At 36.5% G+C, this 22,730-nt stretch overlaps 1 long non-coding RNA gene and 1 pseudogene across 1 annotated transcript in view; one reads left to right on the plus strand and one right to left on the minus strand.

The window, feature by feature from the left end:
* LOC118888631 overlaps positions 1-22,730 on the minus strand; it is a 469,307-nt gene that overhangs the window by 306,202 nt on the left and 140,375 nt on the right. The gene's annotated exons all lie outside the window — the stretch shown is intronic.
* LOC118888630 lies at positions 2,400-2,820 on the plus strand (annotated as a pseudogene).

A 22,730-nucleotide genomic window follows, 5' to 3' on the forward strand; every position in this document is an offset into this window, starting at 1 on the left:
CGGGCTAAAGTCCTCAGTAAGCCCCAAATACACCTGAATTCACAGCTCTCATGTTGTGCCTTTTTTTTTCAGTCTACACACAAATCTCATTGTAATTAAATAATTATCCATGTAATTGGTTATTGTCTGTATCTTCCACTAAACTATATTATAAGCTTGATGAGGCAGAACTACATCAGTGTTGTTCAGTAGTATATTCCTAATGGCCAGCACAGTGCCTGGAATATAGAAGTTTCTCAATGAACATTTGTGGAAGGAAGAGAGAACTAAAGGAGAAAGGAAGGGAAGGAGGGAGGGAGGGAGGGAGGAAGGAAGGAAGGAAGGAAGGAAGACAAGAAGACTGTGCATTAAGAAGAGAGTGGCTTATCCCTGTTAATGGGAGTCAGAGGCACTAATTTTTGAGGTTTCTCTTTTCATCAGAGTTACTTATTCTTAGTTTCTTAATCACCCCCTTTCCTTTTTTTTTTAATTTTTATTGAAGTATAGTTGATTTACAATGTTGTGTTAATTTCTGCTGTAGAGCAAAGTGACTCAGTTATATGCATATATACATTCTTTTTATATTCTTTTCCATTATGGTTTATCCCAGGATATTGAATATAGTTCCCTGTGCTATACAGTAGGACATTGTTTTTTATCCATTTTATATATAATAGTTTGCATCTACTAATCCCAAACTCTCAATCCATCTCTCCCCCATTCTCTCTCCCCCTTGGCAACCACAAATCTGTTCTCTATGTCAGTGAGTCTGTTTCTGTTTCATAGATAGGTTCATTTGTGGCATACTTTAGATTCCACATATAAGTGATATCATATGGTATTTGTCTTTCTCTTTCTGACTTACTTCACTTAGTATGATAATCTCTAGTTGCTGCAAATGGCATTACTTAATTCTTTTTTTTATGGCTGAGTAGTATTCCATTTGTGTGTGTGTGTGTGTGTGTGTGTGTGTGTGTATACCACATCTTCTTTATCCATTCATCTGTCAATGGACATTTAGGTTGTTTTCATGTCTTGGCTATTGTGAATAGTGCTGCTATGAACATAGAGGTGCACGTACCTTTTTGAATTATGGTTTTGTCCAGATATATGCCCAGGAGTGTTTATCACCCTCTTTCTAATAACTTGTATCTCTACATTCCAGACCAGGAAGCTGTGCTAGCACCAACCACTTTCTGACAATGACTGTACCACTAGCATGAAGTTTTAAAGTGACCTCAATACAATACAACCCCAGTGGTTTTAATATGGGGCCTGCTGAATGCAGTTCCATACTCATCCCAAACTCCTTCCCTCTTTAGCTAAATCTTTTGTGTTATATCTGCATCCGTGTCTGTACCTCTATCTTGGTGATGCAGAAAGTAGAAAAGAAACATCAAAAATTAGATCCTTTAGGTCATTTGTAAAGCACTTTTTCACACAATCTGCCCTCCATTCCCACAGGTAATTATGAATTGATGGTAGAAAGTTATTGCCATCAGTCTTAGAGAGATTAATATGAGCAAAACTAACAGTTCCCTTCTCTCCTACTTAATGACTGCAGTCAGAGGTTTTTTACATTAATATAAAAGAGAAGGCAGACAAGATGAAATCGGTCTCTTTAGAAGCTTCAACAGCAATCTAGTCTCTTTCAAATATGAAACAGCAACTCCCCTCTCCATACTTCAAAAAATTAATATAGCATTTGAAATTATCTTTTCATTCTACTTTTATTATAATGCTCCAATTTTAAGTTACTATAGTAACCACTTTGGATTTGAGTGAAAAATTCATTATTGTCACTTTAATTGTTTGGTTTTTGTTTTCTACTCTAGCTACATTGGAGTTTAAAAATGCAAAATAGACTTATCTTGTACTATTCTCTAAATATTATGGAGCACAAAGACAATTCAGACAATGATTCTGTATGACTATTATTGGAACTATCTGTTTATATACCAATCATTGATGTCTGTTTTAGAAACATCAGATATTGTACTAAGGTAGACCATTGTTTGGTATAATTAAATAAAAGAGTGTTAATAACTAATATTCAACACTCCACTAAAAAGCATACAACATGCAACTACTTCTGTGATACTTAATTATTAAAGAACATTTATTTGTTACTTATATTGAGGAATATAAAGATGGTGGTCATGATATTTACATCATAACACAAATGTGTGCATTAGGAGAGAGGACCCCATAATGGATTAGTCTGATTTTGTCATAATATTCATCAAAATTACCAATTAATGTAATTTAAGTTGTCCATGTCTGATTTTTTTTTAATTTCCTAAGCTCCTAATTATCTTCAACTGTTTTACTGATTATTGCCCTTAATAAACTATTAGTGGACTTTGGGTCCAACATCTTAGCAAGGCAGCAGTGGTAGCAGCTGCTCTCTGAGTTTCGCTATGCTGTCCAAGGATGACAAAAAGAAGAAAGATGCCAGAAAGTCGGATAAGAAAGACTAAGACCCAGGGAACAAATCTAGGGGCAAGGCCAAAAAGAAGACGTGGTCTAAAGGCAAAGTTCGGGAGAAGCTCAATAATGTAGGCTTGTTTGACAAAGCAACATATGACAAACTCTGTAAGGAAGTTCCCAACTATAAGCTTATAATCCCAGCTGTGGTCTCTGGGAAACAAGATTTGTGGTTCCTTGACCAGGGTAGCCCTTCAGGAGCTCCTTAGTAAAGGACTTCTTAAACTGGTTTCAAAGTACAGAGCTCAAGTAATTTACACCAGAAACACGAAGGGTGGAGATGCCCCAGCTGCTGGTGAAGATGCAGAACAGGTCCCACCAACTGTCCATTTTGAAAAATAAAACTGTATTAAATCAAAAACAATCATTTGTGGAGATTCCACAAGGCTTGTAATAAGTGCTTTCCTCCTTCTGGCTGTGTTTTGGGGGCTCTACAAGTCGGAGATCACATCAAACCAAATTCACTGACCATCTATGCTATCTGTTCCTAGGGTACAAATCTGTATGAGGGCAGATGTTCTCAGGTTTATTTTATCCCCCTTCCTTTCCCTTTTCCTGCTCTGCTTAGGTCCAGAGAAGCCTTCTCTCTGGGCCTGTGGGGTTGGTAGGATCAGGAGGTGACCGATTAGTTGTGGTTCATCTTAATCCTCACCCTTACCCCTCCAATGTCTTCAAGGCAAAAGCAACTTCGGCACTCAAATAATCCTCTAGCCTCTTTGGTCAAGCTTCCCCTCAAAATGGGTCTGCTAGGGCTGCATAATCTTTACAACTCCTCAGTGTTTTTTTTTTTTTTTAGGGTTAGTTTTGTAATGCAGATTTATTTAAAATTTATTTATTTATCTATTTATTTTTGGCCACACCAAGCGGCTTGAGGGATCTCAGTTCCCCGACCAGGGATTGAACCCAGGCCACGGCAGTGAAAACCTGGAATCCTAACCACTAGGCCACCAGGGAACTCCCACAACTCCTCAGTGCTTTTAAGGTGATTTACTCAGAGTTGTTTTCAGCCAGAGAGTTTGAGTCGAATAACCCACTACCTAACCTGCCCTTATGAGGAATAGCTATTACATTTTTATTGTATGAAATTATGCACTTATGTTTAACAACTGTGATACTTGCTTTTAGGAACTTCACAGTGCAAAAAGATGAAGGAAATGTAGTCCCACAGTTTTTATTTGTTTTGAGAGATTAGTAACCATATGGAAGACTGCTCTGTTGTAGACTTTTTGGGGAAAAAGGTGTGAGACTTTTGATGGATTGTCCCATTCATGTTATAAAACTGAAGAGCCCATTTTGCTTGATGACACTTGTTCTTTCCTCAAGGGGTAACTTCAATTGGTTGGCCAATAAATTGCATCCTTGCCTTGAAGAAATAACCACCAAAGGAAAATCACTCCTAGCTGGTTTCCCAACCACCTCCACCTGGTCCTGAGCTGCCCTGTAGTGGCCAAGGTCCAGCCTCGTGAGGGGAAGCTGTGAGGGCAGCTAGCTGATTCAGACTGTAGAGACAGTATTTAGTCAACAGCCTTGTCTCTCATACCCTGATGCCTTAGAACTCCAACGTGTGTCTGTGAAAATGAAGGCAGATTCCTGACTCTGGCTACGGATAAGTGGATAAGCTTGGGCCAAGTTTGTGATTTCATAACTTTTTAACAACAGCTCCATTTATGGCTCAGTGCTTAACTAGCCAGAACAATGGATTTGATTCCTGAAAGGCCAAATCAGTAACATTGGACACCACAGCTTTGAGGGCAGGATTATGGTGAAAGTGGTATTTTAGATCTTACAGAGGAAAACTAAGTTCACACTTACTAAAGACACAATTTAGGTATTAACATACTTCCTAATATACACTTAAAACTTGTCTAAATTACCCAAGATTAACCGAAAGGAAGTATAGAAATGCATTGTAAATATGAAAAAACACTAAACTTAAAATCACAATATCATGCTATTCTTCTTTTAGCATATTAAAATAGAGGTCATCTGAAATTCATTGAGTATTAACTCATTGTTTTTGCATAAACATAAATAGCACATTTTACCTAAGACACTGGAGTTTTTATGAAAATAATTAGTCCATTAAAATTAGTTCAGTGCCTTTAGAAATGAATAGGCTGAAATGCAAAGCAAGATCTATTTATCCAAGAACAAAATGAACCAAGATTTTAATTTATTTGATAGTGAAACAAAATTGTTAATCTTCTATTAAAAATTATTTGTATTTGTATAATATCCCATGGTTTATAAAGTACTTACACACTCAACATCTTATTTAATCCTCTCAACAGCCCTGTGAGGTAAGCATTATCACCATTTTACAGATTAAAAAACAAACTCAAGACTCATTTAGAATATAGGTCTTCCTAAGTTCACAGAGTGAATCAGTGGCAAATAAGTCTTAAATTCAGTCATCTGACTTACAATCCAGTGCTTTTACCACTAAGTTCACAATTTACATTTTTCTCATCATTGTAGAATCATTACTAGTTTCATCCTAGGAAAAAGACCAATCCTTACAACTCTAGGCCATGTGTGCAGATAAACAATGAAAATGGACAAATTCCATGAACTTTCAGTTCAGGTTTGTCAATCAAAAGATTCTGTAACTACAGACAGAGGCATTCCCCAATGATGAACTCAATGCCTAGAAAATACTCTCCAAGTCTGAATGAACAATTTTTCAACTGTTTAATAAGGGAATTTCACCTTCTAACAAAAAGATTTTTTCCCTCCTTACGAGTAAAGTTAAATCCTAACTCAAGGCCAAATAAATAGTTAAATTATTTTTCTCATCCTTTAACCTAGAAGTTGCTTTTCTTAGCTAAATTCATGGAAGCAGTCTACATATTTTAAGAATTTTCATTTAGTGTTACATCGACTTCCACCTTTACTTTATGGTTGAAACTTTGAACAAGTGCCAATAAATCATGACTGAGATGAAACTGAGCAAGATCCTTAGAAGCAGAATAATCAAGACATATGCATTTGAGAGACCTGTAAATGCCCCTTCAATTCTGTATGTATTAAATTTATATTCATTCTGCCTAAAATTATTTAAGACTTGCATTTGATATAATTCCTAAGTCATTAGTGCTTAAGATATCATACCATTTTTGAGGAAATATGTAAACATTATGTAAATATTGATCTATAAACTACACATATTTGTAAGAACTTCTCAATACAGTTAATAATTCTGTTAAATCCCAGTGCTTCTATTTTTTTATACAAACTATAACTTTCCAGTGACATAGATTTCTATTCTCAATATATTCATTAACAATTTGAGACATTTCATATTTGTAAATTAAAAGTTAATTTTACAGTACATATTCCAAGTTAGCAGGCCAAAAGGAATATTTTTCTCTAATTGACATTGAAACAAATGATTAGCATGCTACAGTACTTGTCCAACTCTTTTATATTCATTAATTATTCAGGATTAATTCTGCAAAAATCCAGAGAATGCTTATGATGATGAGTTTTTAAGATACACAACTGTTCTAGGAGATAAGAAGTGTTCATGAATTTATCATGTGTTGAAATATACTGTGAAGATCTCGACTGCTAGAAATGTCTCCTACCTTTTTAAAAATATAATTACTAAATATTGGTGGAGAACACACATTAACATTTGCCGATTAAAACTGAATTACAATTTTCTGAACTATTAAGATTTATTAACCTTGTGCAAGGTTATATACAAATTATTCAGATGCTTTTTATTTGTGAAGTACTTTATATACATTACTTACTTCACATGCATTGTCTTATCTGGTCCTGTCAACAATCCTGGGAGATAGGGGGAGCAGTTAGTAAGCCCAATATAAGGGAAGAGAAGACATGCCCATACTAGAAGCCAAGCAGAGGAAGTATCAACTCTATGCCAGGTACAGTACTAGACACTGAGGATATAATGGACAAGCTGCATAATCAGAAAGCTTCTGATCTAGCAGAGAAGACACACAAGCATTAAGAATGAGCTGTGGTGAACACTCTAATGGGGAAATCAAAGATGCTACGGAAGCTCAGAAAAGGGCAACCTAACTTCACCTTAGAGGAGTCAGGAAAGTGTCCTTGAAAGAAGATATATTTGGCAGGCACAAAATCAGAAACTTCCTTGCAAGATATGCTCATTGGTTTGTATCTTATTGTGAAGGCTGTGGGAGCAGTGGGAGAAAAATGAGGGGAAATGCTGGAAACATAGGTCTGAGATAGAAAAAAAATTTTTTTAATTATACTAGCACTCATTAACCACTTAATGGGGGGGGCAGGAATTGTGGTGAATCTATTTCTGCAATCTATATTTTATTAAATCTTCACATTAACCCTAGGAGTTAGTTACTAATGGTATTGATATTGGTGTTAGTGTTACTATTATTATTTCTAATAGCAGTAGTAATAGTCTAAGTAGTTGACGATTACTTAAATACCACATAACAAGACACTATACAGCAAACATGGTAAAATCCCATTTTATATAAAATGAAAGAGAAAATGTCACGCAAATGGCTAATGCTCAAAAAAGTAATGAGGTGATTGTTATGGATTGATTTGTGTCTCCCCCAAATTCATGTGTTGAAGCACTAACTCCCACTGTGACTGTATTTGGAGATAAGGCCTTTAAGGAGGTAAATGAGGTCCTAGGGCCTCATCCAGTCTGACTGGTGTCCTTCAAAGAAAAGGAAGAAACACCAGGGATATGGATGCACAAAGAAAAGGCCATGTGAGGACATGAGAAGATGGCCATCCACAAGCCCAGGAGAGAGGTCTCAGGAGAAACCAAACCTGCTTACATCTTGATCTTGGACTTCTAGCCTCCAGAACAGTAAGAAATACATTTCTGTCGTTTAAGACACCCGGTCTGTGGGATTTTGTTATGGTGGCCTGTTGCGCTGCACCCCGCAGTCCTGCAATCCTTGCAACTGCCCAGTTGTGAGACCGAAGGAAGAACCCGGAGCCAGTGACAGAGACATCAGTGATTTGTTGGACAGGGTATCTTACAAGTCAGAGGCAAAGGTCTGGAGCCACACCCCACACCCCACCCTGTATGGGTGTACGGCCAAGGGCAGGCAGGACACAGCAGCAATCTTTGCTACACAGGGGCGGGGAGGAGGAGACTATCAGTTACAGGGGCCACGACTTCAGAAGAGCTCCCTCCTTGCCAGGGCGACTGGGGCAAGGGCTGCTGTTTTCCTGTTGATGACAGAATATACTGGAGCCTTTCTGGTCCCAGGGCTAGAAAAATTGTTAGCTGGGGGTTGGGCCAATCACACAGGTAGTTACTGATTAAAACTTTCAGCTTAGGAGGGGGAGGCAATCATGCTCAGAAGGGTGAGGCGGGGCCAGGTAGAGTAAGGGATGCACAGAGAGCAAGAGAGCAGCCATTTTATGGGGCTTAAACATACCTGGCCCGAGCAGACCAATACAGTTATACTATTTATTTTCAACCAAGTCATCATATTGACCAAACTACTTACAGCAAAAAGAAATTGTTTTGGTTTTGGGTAACATTTTGCTTATTTGTTTGCTTTGGTTTTGTATTTTCTAGTGAGAGGAGGGTGGATACTCTGCCCTAAGCTTCAGTAGAGTGTGATCCCACTGGTGCAGTTGTGGGAGCAAAGGGGACCAGACCTCTGTCCAAGGCAAGACAGCATAGTAAAGCAAGGGACCATCAGATCCTGGTTGGCACCAGGGTGGGGGATAGACATTGGTCATTGGCAAGAATCAGATCTGAGTTCCATATAGGAGGCACAAGATGGAGGGAGTAGGTTGAGAAGGTAAAGTTTGGTGAGATTGCCTGAAGCAAAAACCTACATAGGGGATATTTTATAAAGAATCAGCTATTGAGCCTGTGGGCTAGAATCTACCTCATTGTAGTTTTGATTTGCATTTCTCGAATAATTAGTGATGTTGAGCAGCTTATCATGTGTTTGTTGGCAATCTGTATATCGTCTTTGAAGAAATATCTGTTTAAGTCTTCTGCCCATCTTTGGATTGGGTTGTTTGTTTTTCTGATATTGAGCTACATGAGCTGCTTGTATATTTTGGAGATTAATCCTCTGTCAGTTGCTTCGTGTGCAAATATTTTCTCCCATTCTGAGGATTGTCTCTTCGTCTTTTTTATGGTTGCCTTTGCTGTGCAAAGCTTTTAAGGTACATTAGGTCCCATTTGGTTATTTTTGTTTTTCATTTTATTTCCATTTCTCTAGGAGTGGGTCAAAAAGGATCTTGCTGTGATTTATGTCATAGAGTGTTCTACCTGTTTTCCTCTAAGAGTTTTATAGTGTCTGGCCTTACATTTAGGTCTTTAATCCATTTTGAGTTTATTTTTGTGTATGGTGTTAGGGAGTGTTCTAATTTCATTCTTTTACATGTAGCTGTCCAGTTTTCCCAGCACCACTTATTGAAGAGGCTGTCTTTTCTCCACTGTATACTCTTGCCTCCTTTATCAAAGATAAGGTGCCCATATGTGTGTGGGTTTATCTCTGGGATTTCTATCCCACTCCATTGATCAATATTTCTGTGTTTGTGCCAGTACCATACTGTCTTGATTACTATAGCTTTGTAGTATAGTCTGAAGTCAGGGAGCCTGTTTCCTCCTACTCCGTTTTTCTTTCTCAAGATTGTTTTCGTTATTCGGGGTCTTCTGGGTATCCCTACAAATTGTGCAATTTTTTGTTCTCATTCTGTGAAAAATGCCATTGGTAGCTTAATAGGGATTGCATTGAATCTGTAGATTGCTTTGGGTAGTATAGTCATTTTCACAATGTTGATTCTTCCAATCCAAGAACATGGTATATCTCTCCAATTGTTTGTATCATCTTTAATTCTTTCATCAGTGTCTTATAGTTTTCTGCACACAGGTCTTTTGTCTCCTTAGGTAGGTTTATTCCTAGGTATTTTATTCTTTTTGTTGCAATGCTAAATGGGAGTGTTTCCTTAATTTCTCTTTCAGATTTTTCTTCATTAGTGTATTGGAATAAAAGAGATTTCTGTGCATTAATTTTATATCCTGCTACTCTACCGAATTCACTGATTAGCTCTAGTAGTTTTCTGTAGCATCTTTAGGTTTCTCTAATATAAAGTATCATGTCATCTGCAAACAGTGACAGTTTTATTTCTTTTCTGATTTGGATTCCTTTTATATCTTTTTCTTCTCTGACTGCTGTGGCTAAAACGTCAAAAACTATGTTGAATAATAGTGGTGAGAGTGGGCAACCTTGTCTTGTTCCTGATCTTACGGGAAATGGTTTCAGTTTTTCACCATTGACAACAATGTTGGCTGTGGGTTTGTCATATATGGCCTTTATTATGTTGAGGTAGATTCTCTCTATGTCTACTTTCTGGAGAGTTTTTATCATAAATGGGTGCTGAATTTTGTCAAAAGTTTTTTCTGCATCTACTGAGATGATCATATAGTTTTTCTTCTTCAATTTGTTAATATGGTGTATCACATTGATTGATTTGTGTATATTGAAGAAGCCTTGCATCCCTGGGATAAATCCCACTTGATCATGATGTATGATCCTTTTAATGTGATGTTGGATTCTGTTTGCTAGTATTTTGTTGAGGATTTTTGTACCTATGTTCATCGGAGGTACTGGCCTGTAGTTTTCTTTGTGACATCTTTGTCTGGTTTTGGTATCAGGGTGATGGTGGCCTCGTAGATTGAGTTTGGGAGTGTTCCTCCCTCTGCTATATTTTGGAAGAGTTTGAGAAGGATAGGTGTTAGCTTGTCTCGAAATGTTTGATAGAACTCGCCTGTGAAGCCATCTGGCCCTGGGCTTTGTTTGTTGGAAGATTTTTAATCACAGTTTTAATTTCAGAGTTTGTGATTGGTCTGTTTATATTTTCTATTTCTTCCTGGTTCAGTCTCGGAAGGTTGTGCTTTTCTAAGAATTTGTCCATTTCTTCTAGGTTGTCCATTTTATTGGCATATAGTTGCTTGTAGTAATCTCTGATGATCCTTTGTATTTCTGCAGTGTCAGTTGTTACTTCTCCTTTTTCATTTCTACTTCTATTGATTTGAGTCTTCTCCCTTTTTTTCTTGATGAGTCTGGCTAATGGTTTATCAATTTTGTTTATCTTCTCAAAGAACCAGCTTTTAGTTTCATTGATCTTTGCTATTGCTTCCTTCATTTCTTTTTCATTTATTTCCGATATGATCTTTATGATTTCTTTCCTTCTGCTAACTTTGGGGATTTTTTGTTCTTCTTTCTCTAAGTGCTTTAGGTGTAAGGTTAGGTCGTTTATTTGAGATTTTTCTTGTTTCTTGAGGTAAGATTGTATTGCTATCAGCTTCACTCTTAGAACTGCTTTTGCTGCATCCCATAGGTTTTGGGTTGTCGTGTTTTCATTGTCATTTGTGTCTAGGTATTTTTTGATTTCCTCTTTGATTTCCTTGTGATCTATTTATTTAGTAATGTATTGTTTAGCCTCCATGTGTTTGTATTTTTTACAGTTTTTTTCCTGTAATTGATAACTAGTCTCATAGAGTGTGGTTGGAAAAGATATTTGATACAATTTCAATTTTCTTAAATTTACCAAGGCTTGATTTGTGACCCAAGATATGGTCTATCCTGTAGAATGTTCCATGAGCGCTTGAGAAGAAAGTGGATTCTGTTGTTTTTGGATGGAATGTCCTGCAAATATCAGTTAAGTCCATCTTGTTTAGTGTGTCATTTAAAGCTTGGGATTCCTTATTTATTTTCATTTTGGACGATCTGTCCATTGGTGAAAGTGGGGTGTTAAAGTCCCCTCCTATGATTGTGTTACTGTCGATTTCCCCTTTTATGGCTCTTAGCATTTGCCTTATGTACTGAGGTGCTCCTATGTTGGGTGCATATATATTTAGAATTGTTATATCTTCTTCTTGGATTGATCCCTTGATCATTATGGAGTATCCTTCCTTGTCTCTTGTAACATTCTTTATTTTAAAGTCTATTTTATCTGATATGAGTATTGCTACTCCAGCTTTCTTTTGATTTCCATTTGCATGAAATACCTTTTTCCATCCCCTCACTTTCAGTCTGTATGTGTCCCTAGGTCTGAAGTGGGTCTCTTGTAGACAGCATATATATGGGTCTGGTTTTTGTATCCATTCAGCAAGCCTGTGTCTTTTGGTTGGAGCATTTAATCCATTCACATTTAAGGTAATTATTGATATGTATGTTCGTATGACCATTTTCTTAATTGTTTTGGGTTTGTTTTTGTAGGTCCTTTTCTTCTCTTGTGTTTCCCACTTAGAGAAGTTCCTTTAGCATTTGTTGTAGAGCTGGTTTGGTGGTGCTGAATTCTCTTAGCTTTTGCTTGTCTGTAGAGCTTTTGATTTCTCCATCGAATCTGCATGAGATCCTTGCTGGGTAGAGTAATCTTGATTGTAGGTTCTTCCCTTTCATCACTTTAAGTATATCATGCCACTCCCTTCTGGCTTGTAGAGTTTCTGCTGAGAAATCAGCTGTTAACCTTATGGGAGTTCCCTTGTATGTTATTTGTTGTTTTTCCCTTGCTGCTTTCAATCATTTTTCTTTGTCTTTAATTTTTGTCAGTTTGATTACTATGTGTCTCAGCGTGTTTCTCCTTGGGTTTACCCTGTATGGGACTTGCTGCGCTTCCAGGACTTGGGTGGCTATTTCCTTTCCCATGTTAGGGAAGTTTTTGACTATAATCTCTTCAAATATTTTCTCGGGTCCTTCCTCTCTCTCTTCTCCTTCTGGGACCCCTATATTGCGAATGTTGTTGTGTTTAATATTGTCCCAGAGGTCTCTTAGGCTGTCTTCATTTCTTTTTGTTCTTTTTTCTTTATTCTGTTCCACAGCAGTGAATTCCACCATTCTGTCTTCCAGGTCACTTATCCGTTCTTCTGCCTCAGTTATTCTGCTATTGATTCCTTCTAGTGTAGTTTTCATTTCAGTTATTGTATTTTTCATCTCTGTTTGTTTGTTCTGTAATTCTTCTAGGTCTTTGTTAAACATTTCTTGCATCTTCTCAATCTTTGCCTCCATTCTTTTTCCGAGGTCCTGGATCATCTTCACTATCATTATTCTGAATTCTTTTTCTGGAAGGTTGCCTATCTCCACTTTATTTAGTTGTTTTTCTGGGGTTTTATCTTGTTCCTTCATCTGGTACCTAGCCCTTTGCCTTTTCATCTTGTGTATCTTTCTGTGAATGTGGGTTTTTTTTTCCACAGGCAGCAGGATTGTAGTACTTCTTGCTTCTGCTGTCTGCCCTCTGGTGGATGAGGCTATCTAAGAGGCTTATGCAAGTTACCTTATGGGAGGGACTGGTGGTGGGTAGAGCTGACTCTGCACTTCCTGGACCTGATTGACTATTTCCTTTCCCATGTTAGGGAAGTTTTCGACTATAATCTCTTCAAATATTTTTTCAGCCCGTTTTTTTTTTCTCTTCTTCTTCTGGGACCCCTATTATTCGAATGTTGGTGTGTCTAATGTTGTCCCAGAGGTCTCTGAGACTGTCCTCAATTCTTTTCATTCTTTTTTCTTTACTCTGCTCCCTGGCTGTTATTTCCACCATTTTATCTTCCAGCTCACTTATGCATTCTTCTGCCTCAGTTATTCTGTTATTGATTCCTTCTAGAGTATTTTTAATTTCAGTAATTTTGTTGTTCATCACTGTTTGTTTGCTCTTTAGTTCTTCTAGACCCTTGTTAAATGTTTCTTGTATTTTCTCCATTCTGTTCCTGAGATTTTGAATCATCTTTACTATCATTACCCTGAATTCTTTTTCAGGTAGGTTGCCTATTTCATCTTTATTTACTTGGTCTTGTAGGTTTTTACCTTGGTCCTTCATCTGTAACATATTTTTTTGTCGTTTCTTTTCTTTTTTTTTTTTTGATGAGTGGTGCTGTATTCCTTTCTTACTGGTTTTTTGGCCTGAGACGTCCAGCACTGGAGTTTGCAGGCAGTTGGATAGAGCTGGGTCTTGGTGCTGAGATGAGGACCTCCAGGAGGCCTCACTCTGATTGATATTCCCTGGAGTCTGAGGTTCTCTGTTAGCCCAGCGGTTTGGACTCGGAGCTCCCAGCACAGGAGCTCGGGCCCGATCTCCGGCCTGGGAACCAAGATCCTGCAAGCTTCATGGCCCGGTTAAAAAAAAAAAAAAAAAAGGAAGAAAGAAAGTAAAAAGAAGCAGTACAATATCAAAGAATAAAAAACAAAATAAAATTAGAAAGATAAAAAATATAGTAGGAAAAATAAAACTATAATTGAAACAACTGCACCAAGATAAAATAAAACCACAACAGAAAAAAGAAAAAAAAAAAAAAAGGAGGGGCTAACAAGCCAAAAGGAGAGATCACTAACAAAGTATAAAGAATAAAATAAAATTAGAAAAATAAAAGATTTATTAGGAAAAATAAAAATATAAAAGAATCAAGAATAATGAATCAACAAGGTAAAACAGAACCCCAATCTAAAAGAGGAGAAAAGGGGACTTCCCTGGTAGTGCAGTGATTAAGAATCCACCTGCCAATGCAGGGGACACGGGTTCGAACCCTTGTCCAGGAAGATCCCACATGCCGTGGAGCAACTAATCCTGTGAGCCACAACTACTGAGCCTGCTCTCTAGAGTCCGCAAGCCACAACTACTGAGCCCACGTGCCACAACTACTAAAGCTCGCGCGCCTAGAGCCTGTGCTCCACAATAGGAGAAGCCACCAAAATGAGGAGCCTGTGCACCGCAACGAAGAGTAGCCCCTGCTTGCTGCAACTAGAGAAAGCCTGTGTGCAGCAATGAAGACCCAATGCAACCAAAAATAAATAAATAAATAAAATTGATTCTTTAACGAAATAAAAAATAAATAAAGAGGAAAAAAGAAAAGTAAAAAAAGCTTTGGCTATGGGGGTGGAGTTTAGGCGGGGGGTGGAACTTAGGCAGAGGTGGGGTTTAGGGTGGGGCGGGACCTAGGCAGGTGGGGGTGACGTTTTAGTTTGAGGTGGGGCCTAGGTGGGGTGACGTTCAAGCGTGGGGCGGGGCTTTTGCTTAGGACCTGCGCAGAAGGGGAGAGGCAGCATGTCAAAAGGAGGGCCTCTGCAGTGTGGAGTTCTGGAGTTTGGAGGTAGGGCCCTGAGTGAGGATGTGTGGGTGGGGTTTAGGCCCAGCTTTTTAGAGGGGGGTCTCCAAGTGTAGGGGTAGGGCCCTGGGTGGGGGTGTAGGGGCAGGGCTTGGATTCTGCATAGCAGGAGGGAGGCTCCAAGGGCAGAGGATTAGGCCCGGGAGTCCAACAGGCTCCCCGGTGCCTAAGTGGACAAGGAAAGCACTGGTCCTGTTCCCTTTCGTTCCTTCGTTCCCCTCTCCAACCGTCTCTCCCAGGGTCTCTCCCCTTCGCTGCTGGACCCCTAACCATAGGTGGGTCCCGCTGGGTGTAGGAACTCCTTCCTTCCCCCAGCCACCCCTCAGGGATGCCAGTCCTTGAGGTTCGCTCTTTCCCTTTGCTCCCCCTTCCCTCCTTCCCACTCCCTCAGGACCCACGTGGCTGGAGGGGGCCTCAGTGGGCAGAAGACCAGGCCCAGGATCTCAGCAGATTTCTGGGGCCCCAAGTGGGCAGAGGAAACATGGCCACACTCCCTTTTGGTCCTCTGTCCTCCCAGTGGTTCCCCAATTTCCCCCTTTGGGTGTGGGATCCCTTCCCCTCCCCCAGCTAACCTTCAGGGGCACCAGTCCCGTCCCACCTCCACTTCTCCTCCCCCTTCACTCCCCCCCATGCCCCTCATCCTACCCGGTCACTGGGGGTTCCTCCCATCCCCTTAGGTGTCCATGGTCCCCCACCAGTGCCTGGTAGGTGCCCTAGTTGTGAGGCGATGTGAATTCTGCATTCTCCTAGTACGCCATCTTGACTCTGCCCCCCATGAATGTAATTTTAATTATTGTATAACATTCTATTGAATAAATGTACCACTACTTAGCCATTCATATTTTTAGGCATTTAGGCCACATCCTCCTCCTCCTTCCCTTCCTCTTCCTTCTTTTCCTTCTTTGCTATTGTAGTTAACACTTAGATATGAATCCTGGTACCAAAATACAAATAAATATTTCGATAAATGAAAGGATGGATAGACAGGTAGATAGGTAGGTAGTTAGATAGATGATAGATAAATCTGCTTTGAACATCTTTAATACTAATATTTGTCATCATCTCTGATTATTACCTTAAGAAGAATTCCTAGAAATAGAATTCCTGGATCAAAAGTTTTAATATTATATTATCATTTTCCACCAAATATGTTGGGCCAAACAAATATTCACCCACAGCATACAAGGGCTCTTATTTCCCTGCTTTACTAGTAACAGTGTATATTTCACTTCTTCATCTTTGCTAATTTTTATGGGCAAAAAGCATATGACATTGTTTTTTTAATTTGATTTTTTGATGACTAGTCAAATTCAAATATATGCATTGACCCTTTGTACCTATTTTATGGACTATCTTTTAATAACTTTAGATCACCTTTCATTTATTTATTATGTTTTATATGTATACACACATATTCAAGTTTATATGTTATAAACAAAACCATATCATACACAGCTGTAGATTTAATGAAGTTTTCCTTTTTTCTTCTTTCTCATTTTGCTTTACATACACCTATATCACCTTCACCCCCATAGCCTACGTTAATAATTTAGCGTGTATCCTTCCAGAGTTTTCTCCATGCTCATATAATCAAGCACCATAAGAGAGAGACAGAAAAAGACAAAGTGTGTGTGTGTGTGTGTGTGTGTGTGTGTGTGTGTGTGTGTAAGAGAGAAAGAAGAAGAAAGGAGAGGGAGAGAGGAGAGAGGAAGGGGAGAGGGAGGCGAATTGTTGGAACCATGAACACTAGAGCCAAAATGTCCATGTTGAAATCACATTTCTGCCATTTACTAGCTGTGTGAACTTGGACAAGTGACTTTACCTCTCTATACCTCAGTGTCCTCATTGGTAAAACAGGCATCATAGTAATACCCACCTAAATACATACGTGTAAATTCCTTATAAGATTTCTGGCACATTGTATGTGTAGTATAAATATTAACTGTCATTATATACAAGAGTTTGGGGTCATCATTTGTTTTACAAAAATGGTATTGTAACATACAAATCCTTTTGGAAGGAGGATCTCGTTTTCCTGATATGTGAGACATAATAATTAATATATTTCATTAAGTCTTAAAATGCATTTGATTGAAAGATGCATTATTACTTTATGCCCCACTAAGAAAGAAAAAGTGTTACCAGTTAAATACAACACAATGTTTTCTTATTATTTAGAGTCTTCATTCTTATTGCAAGAGTTCTTTGAGACATATTTACACATAAAATTTTATCGTATATTATTCTTGTGCATGTTTTAAGAAACTATAAAAGAACTAAATTGGTTACAGTATTCCCTAAAAAAAAAAAAAAACTTTCCCACATGAGTCCAATTCTTCTGCACACTCTCAAGTCAGAGTTATTATCACCCATGGATTTGCACACTTTTTTTCTGTGTCATCCAGAACATTGGTGGTGAGGCATTTCTTTAAAAAGGGCTTTACTATCATCACCGGGATTTTATTTGAAGCCATGTACACCCATTCTGCAATTCTTGATGCTGGAGTCTTCTTGATCATATCAGAAAGCGTCAATACAAGGTTTTCAAAAAATAGGGGAATTCCCTGGCGGTCCAGTGGTTAGGACTCTGCGCTTTCACTGCCAACGGTCCAGATTCAATCCCTGGTCGGGGAACTAAGATCCCATAAGCTGCACGGCACAGCCAAAACAAAAACAAAAACAAAAAACAGTTCAGGACTCATATTCTTTCTCCAATGATTTGCTTGAGTGAAACATTGAGGGATCGTGACACTTTTCCAGCCATGGTATCGGGAGCAACAACCATATTTGTGCCAGTGCAGTGGGGGTAACTATGGCATGACTATTACCTGGCCCACAGCAACTACAGAATGTCATCAATTCTGAGGCACATCCCAATTTTAGAAATGAAAAACTGAGAGAAAAAATGTGTTTTGAACTAATGGGATATGGTAACCCATTATTTTGATTAAAAAGAAATTTTCCCTGACTGCCACTGAGCTTAGCATATTTACATTTTGCAGGGAGGATTTAGTCTTCTGTGATTTGCTTTTTTATATCCTTCATTTTTCTATTGGGATATTTTCTTTTTCTTGTCATTTTGTAATAGTTCTTATATATATGATAGATATTAACTCTTAGTGATCATCAGTACCAGAATTTTCCCAAATCTATAATTTGTCTTTTGACTTACTGAATTTTTTCTCATACCAAATATTTTCATTTTTATATGGTCAAATACATTGCTTTTTTTAAATATAACTTTGGGTTCTCCTGCCTTGCCAATGTCTTTGTGATTTCTAAGCTGTAAACATAGTCTCTTTATTTTTCTTCCATGATTTTTATTTTTATTTGTTTATACTTAGTATTTAACTCATCTATCTGTTTTTGTGGTGTTTTTTTAATACAATTTGAGAAAGGAGTCTAACATTATTTTCTTCTATGTAGATAGCCAGTTGTCCCAGAACCATTTATCAAATATTTCATCCTTTTCCCACTGAATTTGAAATAACATTTTTGTAATATATTATCTTTTCATATACTTTAGGATCTATTATTTGGTAAATTTTATTCTTCAATTTATCTTGAATTTACTCTTGTGCAAATGGTTATTCAGGTGTTTAGAATTATTTATTGAATAATTATGCCTTCCCCACTGATTTGAAATGCTGTGTCTGTTCCATTCATCTTTCAACTTTGGCACTAGCATCACCCCATTTCAATTTTTGCAGCTCTATATGTTTTTATATCTGGTTGACAAATCAACTCCTTCCATTTTTTTATTCTTCTTTATCAGAATTTAATTGGATATCTTCTCATGTTTATTCTTTCAGATGAACTCTCAGATGCTCTGGTCACATCACATCTCTCTCCCCATACACATAGATACTGAATAAATAATAAATACAATGAAGTGGTTTTGATTGAGAGTGTGTTGCATGAATAGATGGATCTCTCCATAAAGATATACTTTCTATAATATGTTCCTCCATTTACTAAAGTGTTCTTTTATGTCTTTAGTAGAGTTCTGTAGTTGTCTTAATTTGGTGGTGCACATGTTTTTGTTAGCTTTATTATTGGGGGATTTTTTTTGGTTAGTATTGTGATTTTTTCCTTCATTTTATTGTCAAATGGATTATTGTTAAAATATTTAAAAATATTGATTTTAGTATATTAATGTCATAGTTTTGTACTTCATTTTCCTGGAGTTTGCATATAGAGAATTACACCACTTATGAATAATAAAATTTTTCTATTTTTTATTTATATTTGGTTTGTATATTTATATTTTAGAAACTCATTGACAAACATGTCCATATTATGTTAAATAATAGAGATAGTGGTGAACAATCCTATTCGTTTTGAATTTTAATAGGAATGCTTCTGGTATTTCCTCATTAAGTATGATGCTAGTTTGACTTACATTAGTTTTTTATCATGTGAAGAAATTCTCTTTCTATTTCTATTTTACCAGGGGTTTTCTTTAGGAATGTCTGTCGAATTCCTCCCCCCAAAAGATATTTAAGCATCTGTTGAAATATTTTTCTCCTTTGATTTATTTTGAATTATTATTAGTTTCTTAATATTGAGCCATCTATGAATTAATGGTATAACATTTACTTAATCAGCAAATATTAGTCTTTGAATATATCACTGGATTCAATTTGCTTTGTCATTTAGGATTTTTGCACCAATAGTTACAATTGGTATTGGACAGTTATTTGCTATTTTTGTGCTGTCAAATTTTGGCACCAGATTTATACTAGCTTTGTAGAATAATTTGTGGAAGCTTCCTTTCTTTCTCTATGATCTTTTATTTGGAAGATTGAAATAACTTACTATGAAATTGTCTTGGCAGGTGGCTTTCTACAAGGGGCTTTCTGTGAACAAGTCTCAATTTTAATGAAGTTTTCTACCTCTACTTGGGTTGATTTTAATAATTAATATTGCCCTAAATATTCATGCATTATGTTGAGATTTTCAGATTTTTTAATACTTTTTTTAAAAGTGTATTTCTACCTGTAGTTATATCACGTACTTACTTTCTACTATTGCATATTTATGCTTTCTTTTTTTTCTTGTTTGGCCTTGCTAAAAGTTTGTCCATTTTATTGCTGTCTTTGAAGAAAATAGCTCTGTAATTGTTCATCAATAAAACTGTGTATTTTTTATTTAATAGGCTTTTATTTTTAATTCATTTATCCAATTTTTCTCAGTTTTCCTTTTCTTTCTGTTCTTTTTGAGGGTAAGGGAGATTGCTCTTTTTTCCAACCTCTTGAGATGAATGTTATTTTCATTCTGTCCTGTTTAATAATAAATGCATTTAAAACTAGTAAGTTTCCTCTGAATACAGATTTGGCTTCACAAATTTTGATAGTATTGTTTTCACTGGCAATATTTTCTGAATGGTGATTTAAGCTAAGCTTGATTTTCTCGTAGATACAATAGTTATAGGAGAGTGATTTTTAGTTGCTTAATGGTTTGATTTTTTCAATTTATAACTCTGCTATTAATATCTGGTTTTATGCATTTTTGTCAAAGAATGATTTATATAATTTCCAATTTGGGGAAAGTAGTAAGATCCTTTATGACCGATTTTGGTAAGTGTTCTGTAGACACTTGAAAAAAAAAAAGAAAAGAAGTGCATTTTCTGTAGTATAAATGTGTGTCAAATTGATAGTATTATTAATCTTATTACTTTCTTCTATTTCTATTTAATTTGTCAAATATTATGAGACACATGCTAAAATCTCTCCTGATGGTTGTGCTTTTGTCAACTTTCCCTTATAGTCAACAACTTTTGCATTATATATATTTTGATGTTGTCTTTTTTAATACTTAAGCATTGCTTTATCCATAAAAATCGGTTTTCTCAATGTAGTTTTATTCTCTTTGCTTTTAATTCTACTTTGCCTGGTGTTGAAGTTGTGAATCTTTCTTTTCTCTCATTTTCATTTGCCTGGTATAGCTTTGCTCTTCACTTTATTTTTAACCTTTCTCTGATCTATTCTTAAAATATTGGTCTTGTATTAAGGGGGTTTAATCCATTCACACTTACCATGATAAGTGATATATTTGGTCTTAATTTTGGCATGCTATTTGATACTTTCAGTGTTTAATATGTCCAGATTTAATATGGTCATTGCTTTTTAAATTTGTTTCCTCATTTCTCCAGTTTTCCTGGTGCTTGTTTTCTGTCTTTCTCTTTTTAATCTAGTGATATGGAAGTTGTATATGGTAGTATTATTATGTGATGTTCTAGTAAATTGGTCTCCCCAAAAAGCTGTGATTTGTAGTGTTTTTGTAGTATTTGCCAATTGCTGATTTTGATGGTGTAAATACTCCCACTATGGCCAATTTCAAGTCACCAACATGATGTAACTGAATGCAGAGATAGCTACAGCCCACTACTGGATTTATGCTACAAATGCTTATGTTTACATGTTAAAAGTTGACCTCTATATCTCCACAAACATCAAAAATATGTGTGAATTGATCTCCTCTATACAGGATGTCTTAATATGTGTTTATTCTGTCACCACCGATCCCCACCAACACTCATGTTTTATTAAAATAATCTGATCTCTTGAACTGAGATTATTCAATCCTTTTTATTATATAATTTATCCTTTAGTAGTTATTTGAAATTACTGTCATTTTATAACCACACCAATAATAATTATTTATTATTTATATAATAGCTGTGTGGTTTTCTAATTAAAGCACTCATAACCACATTTTATGATATTCATGGGGAATGATTCAAACGATATTCAGTTCCCTCACTTTTCTGGATATTTTAAATTCTGCTCTTGGATTAAGCTAGGCTATCAGGATGGTATGTCTAAGGCCTTTGCTACCTTAGCCCTTCAGAAATAACCTTCACCAAGTCAAATGTGTGTTAACATCAGGGTAATTTTCAAAGAACACAAGAAACAATAAGAATTTCACTACAAATTTTGATGTAGATGGAAATGGTTGTCCACTGTATCTCTCAGTATTCCTAACAGAAACCTCCATGTGTGTGGAATTTTGTTTAGAATCCAACTGGTACTTTAAAAACTTTTTTGAGGATCATGAAAATGACTATGTTCCTTTATTCCTTTTGATTTCCAGGAATCTCAGACCTAAATTTGAAGCTCAACTTCAGGAGTTATGCAAATTCTCATGGCCTGATTTTCCCCAATCTTGACTTTCTGTTCATGATTTTATTTTGGCCCTGATAGTTCCTATTTATATTTTCTCATTACTTTATTGTATGTGCTCCTCAACAGGCTGCTTTACATTCCTTGCAAACAAGGAGAGTAAGTAATAATAATAATAATAATTTCTCTATAGAAATTCTATCATTTTGTTTTGTGGTTCCTGATCATTAAAATGGAATTTAATGCTGTTTTTATTTCTTCAAAGTCCTTATATGAGTCAAAAGTTACCAAAAAAAATTTGTTTTGGATTATCGGTATTTGGGTGCTTGTCCATCAGCTGATTTCTTCAGTATATCAGTGGTCAAAAAGAGACAAAAGAGGCTCTTCATCCCTTATGTAATGTGTTTCTTTGACTGCTTCAAATAAAATTGGAATTTAGATTGATTTTGGTTTTGTTTTCATGCTGATGTTATAGTAGTTGGCCTGATAAACTACACTGAATTAAAACTTTATAGCTGGTACTGAAAGTCTTGTTTTTAGTGATTTGAGTAGTGGTACAATGTATTAGAATGATCTCGGGAATAAGAGTTAGGAGTCTTGTTCCCAGTTCTAGTTAAGGTTCAGCTACAAATTTGCCTTTTGATTTGTGGTAAATCACTTTACCTGAGTCTTAAAATTAAGGGATAAAATGATATGCATTTTAAGGTCTCATCCAGTTCTAATGTCTTATTATTTGAATTATGAAAAAATAGCTCGTGAATACTTACTGATAAAATATGTTCATTATACCTTTATTGTATCTACAGTATTCCACCTTTGGCCATGCCTTAAATTTATATGACTAAGTGTGCATATTAATATAGTGAAAATAAGAAGCAATAAAAAACAAACATCTCATTCATGCATGCATAATTCTTGTTCTTATGACATTTTTGAAATCCATGGTATTACTACAAGTACTCTTTTTCCTGTTTCCATAATGACAAAATAACATTAATAATACATGCCTGGAATATTAACTATGTTGTGCTAATGAAAAGTTT

This window comes from Balaenoptera musculus, chromosome X (genome assembly GCF_009873245.2).
Source record: "Balaenoptera musculus isolate JJ_BM4_2016_0621 chromosome X, mBalMus1.pri.v3, whole genome shotgun sequence".
Lineage (NCBI taxonomy): Eukaryota > Metazoa > Chordata > Mammalia > Artiodactyla > Balaenopteridae > Balaenoptera > Balaenoptera musculus.